The 11,122-nt window shown below is 42.6% G+C and overlaps 1 protein-coding gene across 4 annotated transcripts in view; it reads left to right on the top strand.

Annotated features, from left to right (window-relative positions):
- Positions 1-592: 592 nt before the first annotated feature.
- The window catches only part of MTUS1 (microtubule associated scaffold protein 1), a 206,426-nt gene continuing 195,896 nt past the window's right edge, over positions 593-11,122 (top strand). For 2 of the 4 annotated variants that reach the window (XM_030564301.1, XM_030564297.1), the window contains exon 1: positions 593-1,193. The gene's annotated coding sequence lies outside the window, so the exon portion shown is untranslated. Of the gene's footprint in view, positions 1,194-1,598; positions 2,032-11,122 lie in introns of those variants that run through there. The other 2 variants (XM_030564300.1, XM_030564298.1) reach the window with 2 other exon arrangements.

The following is an 11,122-nucleotide window of genomic DNA, read 5'->3' as shown; positions in this document are numbered from 1 at the left end:
ATAAAAGATGGGGCAAGTCCAGTAAGGTGGCATAGGTAACAAAGATGCAAAACTAAGCTTGAATGTGAGAGCTACCCAAACTGCAATTCAGAGCATTGCTAATTAGTCAGCTAACTCAGAACATGATTCAAAACAGCTGAAGACCTGTGACAGTAATGTCAGGTCTGTAAATTACTCTTATGCCTAGCCTTAAGAACTTATCCAGGTTATAAGCTTGTAAGGGATGATTCTCCAACAATAAAGATGTAAGAACTCCATACTTCAAACAGTGGAATGTCTGTCACTACGCTTGGCAGACACTTTCATAGTGTAAAAGGCAGATCCTGCAATGAATGCTACAGGAGCACACCCCTGTGCCTATCATATTACAGTGCAGGATTGGACCCTAAGAGACCTCTAGGTTAGGATGATTTTCCTGATATTCCCTTTTCCTAGTTGCATCCTGTTGCTCCTAGTTATTGACCGATTAAGCCACTCTAACAGCTTCCTCTGTTTTCCTCGAGATTTGCATCTGATTTCATGTATTTAAATCAAATGAAATGAAAACAAATTTGTACCTCTATAGCTCTTTCAGGCAGCGGCTCTCAAAGCACTTTGCAAAGATGGAAACACATTACTAGCGCCCCCATTTAACAGCGTGGGTAACCGAGGCACGGAGAGTTTAAGTGACAAGCCCAAGGTCACCCAGTGAATCTGACAAAACCAAGCACAGTATTTCCCTGTCCTATCCCCCAATTTCCTGATCTAAACACTGTCTCCTAGGATCGGGACCAAACCCAGCCGTCCTAGCGCCCACCCGCCTCCACTAATCACTACCCCAGACTTTCTCACTCAGTGGTGGATGCAGGCAAGCTTTCCATTACCAGGGTCCTTGTTTGTCTATTGCACTGGCAGGTGAGAGCGGTTTGCAAGCAGCAGCCGGGACCGCTCCTGCTGGAGAGGGAGACTGCAGGGAGAGGGCTCCTTGCCGGCCAGGTGCGCTCCTGTTGGGGGAAGGCGCTTAGGTGTGCTGACGTCACACAGCAGAACAGGTGCTGCCAGTGCCCGTAGCAAAAGAGGGAGGGAAGGCGCGAGCCGCCCTGCCTGGCTGGTATTGAGCACGCGCGCCCGCGAGCCCCGGAGAGAGCGAAGGCGCGCACGGAGCCAGCAAGGGGAGCGCCTGAGTGCAGCGCAAAGCGCAACTGTAGGGGGAGGTGAGTGGGCTGTTGTTCAGGGCTCGGGAAGTTCTGAGAGGGCCGCGCTTTTCTCCCGCCCTATGGCGTGGCTCTCTGTGAATTGCCGGGGACTGGGGCTGGAAACTTCCCAGTGCGAAGGGGGAGATGGGGGCTGGCGCAACTTGTGCGGGGTGTTCCGCGGGCCTCTGGGGCTGGGCTGCCAGCCGCCCTTCTCCCCCCGTTGCAGTGGGGCTGGGCTGCCAGCCGCCCTTCTCTCCCCGTTGCAATGGGGCTGGCTATGCCTCCAGCAACTGCAGCTGTAGAGCGCCGAACTTCTCTGTCTAGGGGAAGGGGAATGGGGGGGGGGCGAGGACCTGGGGCTTTGTGAGGGTTGGGGGATGTTCCTGTCTGGTGAGTCCTCCCCCTTCCCCCCGTGTTTCAGAGGGCAGTGGAATGGCAGCAGCAGCGAAGGAGGTACAGTAATGGGAGCGTGGAGCTAGGTTTCTCTCTTGGTCCCTCCAAGCTGCGTTCTCCCTTCTCGTTAAATGTCTTGGGCTGCCTGCGACGCGGCTCCATGGCCTCCAAGGGGCTGCTGCAGCGACTTGTTCAGCTTTTGTTCCGTGCTTGGCCGCGCCGGACCTGCAGCTCCGGCGGCTGACACGGAGCTCCGGCAGCTGGGCTTGCGGTAGGTGATTCTCCCAGCAGGTAGAGGTTTTATCTCCTAGTCACTGCCAAGGACGTAGCGAAAAAGTTGGCCAGGTTTCCTGGCGCGGCGGGGGGAGAGGGAGCAAAGGGCTGGCTGCGCCCGGGGCTGCAGCCTGTCCTAGCTGGTCGGGTCAGTTCCCCCGTACTGCGTAGCCGAGGCTGGAGAGGGAAGGTAGGAGCTCAGTCGCTGACAAGCACCCGGCGGGCTGTCACTTTGCTGAGCTACTTCTTGACTTCGCCGTGAACTTGAATAACTAGTTTTCATTACCACGGCGCTGCGGCTAAACTTGGGCTGTCTCTGGAAGGGAGGCAGTGCCGGGTGGAATCCGTGCATGTCCCAGGCCTGCGCTTGGGGGCTTGGTCAGGTGACTATTTTTGTGGCAGCCACTGCGGATAGCAGTAGCTCGACCTGCTCTCTCGCCCTGGGTCATGCGACAGTCTTTTCTCTTGCACTCCTAGCTGCAGTCTCCTGCTTTTAGTCCTTGCCATTTTAAGCAGTGTCTGTGGTCTTGGTATATTACATCCTGCCTGGGAGGGGCGGGGGGGAGAAGATGGACAGGATGACCTCCTGAGCTCCTTTCCAGCCCTGTATTTCTATTGTTCTATATTGCTGTGAGAGGTAAATGTATGGGAATATTGGTTTGATTGTAGTTCCCAAGGCAACCTACTTTTAATGCAGACTATACTGCATAAAGAGACCCAATGGTGATTATGCTTGTCAGTAATGTATATAAAGGTATGTTTAAAAAAAATAACCCATTTTTGACGGGGTTTAATGTTTAAGGGACCTTCAAGCTGAGCTGTTCCAATTGAACTGGATAAAACAACTTTAATGGGACAATGTCATCTTGAAATCTAGGCAGTTTCAAAATGAGTTTAAAGCAATCTAGGTATTACTCCTGCTGATAAATCCCTTTGTTGATTTTTATGGTCTTCAATCCACATTTTTCCTCCTATTTTTGAAATTTTTTTTCTTTTCCTCCTATTTTTGAAATTTTTTTTTCTTTGTGGGAAAAGTACCCCAGACAAAATTTTATATAGTGAAATATGAAATGGTGTATATATACAAAGTGCTGTCACATACATTAACATGAGGGAATAAATTTTTCTCAATTTACACAAGTCTTGGGTGTTAATTGTAAACGGAAACAAAATACTCAGACAAGTGATTTCTTCATTATTGTTGTCCCATTGATGTCCTTTTTTTTTAATTTTGAGTAGCTTTGTGCTGACGGAATAAGGGATTTAGCAGTGATGGACCAGAAGTCGTCTGTTCCTCGCTCCAGGGATTTACTTCCATTTTGTGGTCCTATATTACTGTATAAATAACCTTAGCATTGATCCTGGAGGACTCATCTACTTTCTCACTGTCTGATAGAGTTGGGTAGTGAAGTCCTCTTTAGAGGATTAAAATCAGTGTTGACATTTCTTTGGAGCATGTAGTTAAAGTAGTACGCTATGATGAGTATCTCTAATTAAAATGGAATTTCAAAAATTTTAAAACAATGGTGACATTTTTAACTACTAGTAATTGCTAGCACCCACCTTGATCAGTTTAGTGTAGTAATAAGAGCTAAAACATTCTTGCCATATTTTTTGAAAATATTTTGAATGTTTACATCTCCTTTTGTTTCTATTTATACAACACAAAGTTGGCAAAGAGAAGAGCGCTAAGTTTGAAAAGGGCTTTGAGCTCTAATTTGACACAATTGTTCTAAGCCCAAGCAGGGATTACGGGTTTAAAAAAAAATCAAGTTCACTATCAAATTGAAGAACCAAAAGTGCTCCTTAAATACTTGTTAAAGAAAGCAGCTTTCTTTAACAAGTATGCATGATAAAATGTGCTATTGGGACAAAGATGATGAAATCCCGTCATAGCTTGCTTCACAACACAGGCTCAAAGTACCACTAGGTTAAATATTTCTAGGGTTCACTCATAAAGGTTTTTTCAAGAAGATTGGATTACACTATTGCAAGTATTTAATATGCAGTGGGTATACAATGACAAGATTCAAGTTTTACCCGCCTTAAACAATGGTACTTTCCTCTCTGATGTATCAAGGGTTTGGCTAGGCTAGTCTGACATTTTTGTTTTAGGATGCTAATACTGTTGAAGGAAGAAAATGTACTTAGTTTAACAACTGTACTTGGTGAACACTTGAGCTATATTGTATAGCATGATGTTGTTGTGAGCTGAGTTGTTATTGATATACAGTAGTTGCTTCCAACTTTCTTATGGGAAAAACTTGTCATGCTGTTGATGGACTAGTATTTATGTGAGTAGGAAGGCTTTGAGCTTGTTGACTAAATCCTCAAGAATTTAAAATCAGTTAATGACACACATGGATGCAGTTAATGAGTCTGGATTACAAATATGAGTTGACTTTTACTATATTTCACAATCAAGAAAAGGCAGTAAGTATGTCCTAAATGTCCTCTTCTTGTATCGCAAGTGACAAATTGTAGTGTCTGGCTGACCACAGATTCTGTTGAGATCTAATAAAAGATGTTTAACTCCAACTGTGTTCTCTTAGAGTTAAAAACTGAAGATTAATCTTAGTCTTGCTTTACTCTTCATTGTACCAAACATATAGGAAAAACAAACAAAATGTGAGGGATGTGGTTTAATTTACTTGTCTGGGAACTATCTGGCAATAACTTGTCCATTCAGATCATCATTACTTCCTTGCTCATTACTACTACTTTGCTCTTGTCACTGAGGCACCCATTGTGGGCCCACTTGCCCTGCCCAGATTTTTCTGTTACGTCAATGTAGCATGAAGAATGGTCTACGTCAGAAACAGTCTCTTATAAACTGACCTAATCCTGCATGTACCCAGCTCTGATTTGCCATCCCCTTCTGATTTGATTCTCGAATGGGTTAGGGTCCGTATTCAGCCAGCCTCAGATCTGGGGCCAACAAGAGGACCCCATATGCAGCTGTGGCCAAAGATGTTGTCACATCACTGATGGCTGCCCTCTCACCATATTTGATGATGGTCTGAGAGCTCTGCACTTGGCTTATGAGACTGCTGCAAATTTGCTTGGCAAGCTGTATCCTGTAAGAATCACCTCTTCAAGGAGTGCTGCTGTCAACCACCACTGTGGTGCTGGGATTCCACCACACTCCTGTGTCTGAGGGTTAAGAGGCAGGGAAGGGGATTGTCATCTTGTTAAGCGAGATGTTATGAGCCTGAGTTTAACACCATTCCCTAGCTTCATTAGGGGATGAATTACCTAAATCTGCTTCTGAGACTGGTTTACTAGGGAACAGGACCCACTATGAAGTGAGTTCCTGCACTTGTTACCTGCTACCAGGAGGTGCCAGCTATTAACTTTGCTGCCACCAACAACTGTCACCCAGGTTCCCAAATAGTTAATTGCCTCCCTAACGTTGGCCAAAATATCTGCTCCCCAGTTGAACAGGTCTATCTCTTCTTTCCTGAGTGACTCAGCTATAAAATATATAATGTTTCATGGGTAACTACCAATCATCCCCGCTTATGTACAAATTAAGTTGCTTCCTGATTTGCACATTTTCTGGCGTTGTCAATTTGTGGAGGCCTGGCAGCTCCCCACCCTGCTCTGGTGCAGCATTTCAGAGTTTACATTTGCCCCTGGGAGAAGGCCCTGATGATTGTCATAAAATTCTAAATTGTCTTCACCCAGGTGCACTAGAATCCTGTCCACTGGCTACTCCCTGGATGTCTGAGTGCAAGAGAGGCATCAGCTAGTCCCAGAGCAGCTCCTTCTTTCATGCCAACTCAAAATCGCCTTGCCTGTGAACTTGCAGGTGAACTAGCAGCCCACCAGTGGAGCCAGTGCACAAATCATGTCTGCAGATCCATGCATCAGTTCACTTGACCCACTCCTTTGCTCTTGAAAACTGAATAGATATTAAAATTAGCCATTCATGCTGTTCAACTCTGATTACCCACTGGAGGCCTCACATACATTCTGTACTCCATTTGAATGCCAATGCCCAATTGTCTGCATCCCTCATGCCCCTGTTCTCTGTTGGGCAGGGACAGTGGCAGCACCAAACCTGAACAAAGGGTATCTAAATTCATTAGCAGGGAACTGTCACATTATTAAGCCGCCTTGATTGCCACAAATTGGTACTCTTTTGAGGTAACTCCCATTGCCCTGAAGAAAGGCAGGCCCATTCTTAGCTGGTCTCAATGCTATATAAACCCTTAATCCCCTGACCAGCAAATCGCTGCCTCGCCACCCTGTTGTAGCACTATGGACTCAACTTGTCCTCTCCGATTTATTTTTTATATCCACAAAGTCAAGATGACGGCTCACCATCCTGAGAGTCCCTAAACTCCAAAGGCCTCCCTGAAGTATCTGTTGCTGCCCCAGGCATTAGTTCACTGGCAACTAATGCTCCAAAAAATGCCATCAGGAATGTGGTCTTGAACAAGGCTGCCTCTTGGCTGCACTGGCATATCTAGTGGAGAACTTGCACCAGATATCGAAGAATCTGAATAAAGAGTTGGAGATTTGCTCTTGACCCTCTATCTCAAGACCACTCCTCTAACAGCCTAACTAAACCTGCTGCAAGGCCAGAGTAACCTTTAAACCTGCTACAAATGATGCCTGGTAAGTGACCAGATATGGTTGGCATTAGACCATGGTGTATCCATAATACCATATGCCAAAGTAACTGATACTTGGGAATCAGGCAAATTGTAGGAAGGTCCATTCTTATCTGATTTTGATCAAATTTCCTAATCTCTCTCATAAGCCTTAGATGTTTGTTATTCTACTGATCATTGGCTAATCCAATAGCAGAACTGTTTAAGCTTGAAAGCTTGTCTCTCCTTGCCAACAGCAGTTGGTCCAATAAAAGATATTACCTCACCCACCTTCTCTCTCTCATCTAATAGCAGTCATACTCCAAGTTTCCAAAGGACCAGTGGCATGTGTTTTGTTTCTCTGTCTGTCCTGTCCACTTGAAATTGAGACACAACATCGGCTATGCCATTATTAATCTTAGACCCAAGTTTACCAGTAAACGAGAAGCTATTAACTGAATGCTGTAGGACAAGTGTCCTTGCAAACATCACACTGAATGATCTAGAGGACTGTTGATCAATAACATGCATCACTCCTGGGTTGTCACTCCAGAAACACTTTGGTTTGTAAACTCCTTCTCACAAATAGTCACTGCAACTAAAATGGGAAAAAATTCCAGGAATTTGTAATCCCTTTTTTGCTTTTGGTCAGCAGGCCATTTCTGAGCACACCACCTGCCTTGGTTTAAAATAAAATTACCCTGTTGCATCAGAGCCAATTTTTAGGTCTGCCTCTAGCATATCATCCATTTCTCTCTCTGAGAGGAAACTTCATTAAAGTGATTTAGGAACTGTTCCAATATCCATAAATCTTCCAATTCTTTACTCATTCTTAAAAGGAATTGGGCTACAGTATGCTAGCAGTGGCAGCTGATAACAAAGTGCTCATCCTGGGGCTGTGACTCTGTATGCAAAGGTAGGATGACCAGAAATAATCTGCAGTTCATATAATACAATCTTACTGACTGCCGTGGCCCTCTTGATTAATCCTAAAAACTCTGTCAACTTATTTCTGGAGTGTCCAAAGATCCCAACTTGGCAATTTAACACAATTCTTAAGTAAGTGACCTTAAAGTCTGTCTTCTGTTCTGCTAGTGATGCTCCCAACCTACCCGCCACGGTCTGGAATGAGGCCAGCAGATACCCAGTGGAGCATGAGCGTGCATGGCAGGACATAAAGATACCCTTCCACTGGCTTACTTGAGCCCCTCTGATCAATGCCTAGCTCAAGCGATGTCACTTCCTAACCTAAAAGAGGAGGAACACTTAAAAGAGCTATGACCCCCTCTTCGACCAGACAAAGGCTGCCAGCTTTTGAAGTTGGAGGGGGTCGCATTAGCAACATGAGATATAATTTTATACCTAATAAGCCTAATTTTATGTTGACTCATTTTAAAATGTGTTTCACAACCGTTTGATAAGGTTGCTCTAAAACTCTTGGTTTTGGTTGAAAATAAAACGGAGCAGATAAACCTGCAGATACAATTCAGTGCAGTGCTTTCACCAGTTACACACTATCCAGCACATGAAGAGTCTACAGTTCGTAAATACCCAGTGAACAAATGTTGAGCTCAAACTAAAAATGGCATACAAAATAGTGGCTGCTGGGCATCTTTGTTAAATAACAGCAGAATATTACTCTTTCTTTATTTTTTTGAGAGCTCAGATGATTGAGTATATGGTGGTATTGTATAACGAAATGTTCTTTCCATACAGATAAATGGCTCACATTATTCTTGGATGCACAGCTTTACTTTTTTCCCCTTCATTCCACTTAGAGTATAGGTCAAAAGAAAAACTCTACCTCAGCACTTTTGAGGTAGCGATTTCAGCCGTAAGCATAGACCTGTAGTATTTCCAACCCCAAGTGTTATGTAAAGTCAGGGCCCCCAAATTCATGAGTGAAGAAAAAATCCTAGGCTTTTAATTGCCTTCTGAGCTTTAGGGTACGTAGTTTCAAGCTTTTCTCTGCAACCATAAGGGCTAGAAACATTTTTATAAAGGCAGAGATTCTCATGTAGTCACATGATGACCACAAAGGCAGAGGACTTCAGAAACACCAAGTACTGTGAGACTCATGATAAAATAACCAAGAGTTGACAAACTAGATCTGTCTAGTTGAATGCACAGTAGCTGTTTGATCTAAGCATTATGGAAATACTGCAGAAGTTAGAACTGAAGGCTATGGAATCTAACCTAGCTATCCAGTAAATAATGGATAACAGCAACTGTAGAACTGAAGGCATAGCACATTCTTTTGTGTGGGTGATGAAGATGAAAGCTTCATAGTATGAGCAGAGACTCCAAATGCTATGTGATTATGAGATCTCCTGCTTAAGTCCCTAATGTTCACTTCCTTCTATAATATATCATGGTTAAGGCCCTACTTGAATTGTGGGATGATAGCCATAATTATTTGACAAAGTTGCAGAGAATACTTAGAAAATCCCAGAAAAGTAGTAATGGACCTTTATTAATTGTGGTAATTTGGAAAAGCCAGAGAGAACCTATTTGTTTAAGAAAAACTTGCTGGAACAATATAAACACTGAGGTATTATGTTATACTTGATAATAGTTTCTGGTTACCAGACATTTTGCTGCAATTCTATTACACTCATTAATGCCCAGGGCTCACAGTGGAAGCCCCATCATACCCAGACAGCAGGAGCCCAAGCCACTATTTGCTCGGATAAATGGGGTTGCACTGTACCAAAGGGGGCTGGGAAGTGTGTTGCAAACCTCAATGTATGCAAAATTGTGGACTGGGCAAAGTAAGCTAATTAAAATCAAAATTGCTGTGGAAACCTAGTATTGTGGGATCTGCAATTTCTGCAGTATCGCAAATTAAGCAGGGCCTTAATCATGGTCACTATGGCAACTGTAAGGCTAAGAACTCTTCAAGTTCAATTTAACTCTTCAGGCTTAAAAAAAATCACTTGAAAAGTTACTGGAATTGCCAGGTTTATGGCACAAAGAGGAACTTTTTTGATCTATCAACAAATACAGCTAACTGTGTTCACTGGAGGTGCATTGATCCAGTCTTAAAGTACCTTTTGAAAAGGTCAAGCTTTAAGTTCATATTCAAGTTTTAAGTAGTAGAAGAACTTACAGAATATTTGCACAAAGCAATGCTGTATATGGAACACTATAAATGGAGGTACCTCAAGGTGTGGTGAAAGGTGAAGTCTCAAAATTACTTTAACTAAAAGGGTATAATACAAAAAGTCAGAGGTAATTAAACAAAACTGTCTAGGGAAGTTGTTTGCCATATGTCTCAGAACAGAGAAATTCATTTAGTTCTTCCGAAATTGCGGTACCAAGGTAACTTGACTGTTCCATTTTTTCTGTATCAAACTTAATATGGAGCACCAATTAAGATTTCCTTAATGTAATTACATCTTTATTGGGCAAAATTACATATCAAATACACATTAAAACGGCTACACTGAAACTCTAGAAGTAGCTTTGCAACTCGGTTGTCATGTTATTTTGAAATAGTCATCTATAGTATAAACTGTTATGGCAATTATTCAACCCCTTTAAATCTATAAGATTCAAAACTTCATAAATCTAATGCCTGACATACAGAACAGAAAACTTTGTTTTTACCACTTTCTAGCCTTAAGACCTTTGTTTCTCAGTATTTTACCTTTTTGTTTGCATCAAACAATACTAATTAAACAGCAAGAAAGTTGCCAGTTTAAGACCATTGACAGAACTTCTAATAGTTAAGTTTGCTAGATGCTGAAAGTAAATGCTAGCTAAATAAAACTGCTGTACTCCAGAGTCTTCAGAACTTTGTAAGATTTGAGGCAAAGTTCTCAAAGCTTATTTGAAATAAGTCCTTCACTGTTCATGAACAAAGCAGGAAAATATGAGATTGTCATAGCAATAAGTACCAGATGACTTCCCCCATTCCCTCCCCCGAAAAACTGTTTTTACTACTTGACTTTAAAAAACAAAATCTAATCAGGTAGCAGCAGCAGTTACCAATAGCACTAACTATGATTTTAGCAGTCAGTTTGTCCATCTTTCTAAGGTTTTTCTAGTTCCAAAAAGTTGCCCAAAGGTTTAAAATAGCTTAAATACTGGTGTACTTTCTATTGCTAAAAGAATCTTCTCTTCTACCCTACAGTACAGCCCCCCGCCCCCAATATTAGCCATTGCTTTGGCACACTTTTTCACTATTTTATTCTTCTTGCTCTGGGATGAGTAGAGTTATTCTAATTTCTCCTTTAGCTAGAGAGATAATAGTTGATGTTGAGTGACAATCTTTATTTCAGCTTTGGTTGCTGTTTACCCAGTGCACTTAAGGCAACGCAAGCTCAGTCAGTATAGTATTGACTGCTTTCCGAACATCATTAAGGAATTTGACTGTATCGATACTCCAGTGGCTCAGTTCTTGCCATTCTAGTGTAATTTAATTTTTCTAGTTCTGTGAGAGTTCATTGACTTAGTGATGCTTTATTTTTATTTATTTTTTTTTGAAACATTAACTCGTTTTCAAGTTACTGCAGTCTTGGGACTATGGTGTCAACTGCCATCAACAAATTGTAAAGATTGGTTTTTGCACTGTCATTTCATACAGACTCAAATAGCTTATTCTAAAGTAATGGTTCTCAAACTTTTATATTGGTGACCCCTTTCACACAGCAAGCCCCAAGTGTGGACCCCCCCATTATA

Source organism: Gopherus evgoodei, chromosome 5 (genome assembly GCF_007399415.2).
Source record: "Gopherus evgoodei ecotype Sinaloan lineage chromosome 5, rGopEvg1_v1.p, whole genome shotgun sequence".
NCBI classification, from domain to species: domain Eukaryota; kingdom Metazoa; phylum Chordata; order Testudines; family Testudinidae; genus Gopherus; species Gopherus evgoodei.
The sequence above is the reverse complement of the archived record's forward strand: the minus strand, read 5'-3'. Positions and strand labels throughout refer to the sequence as shown.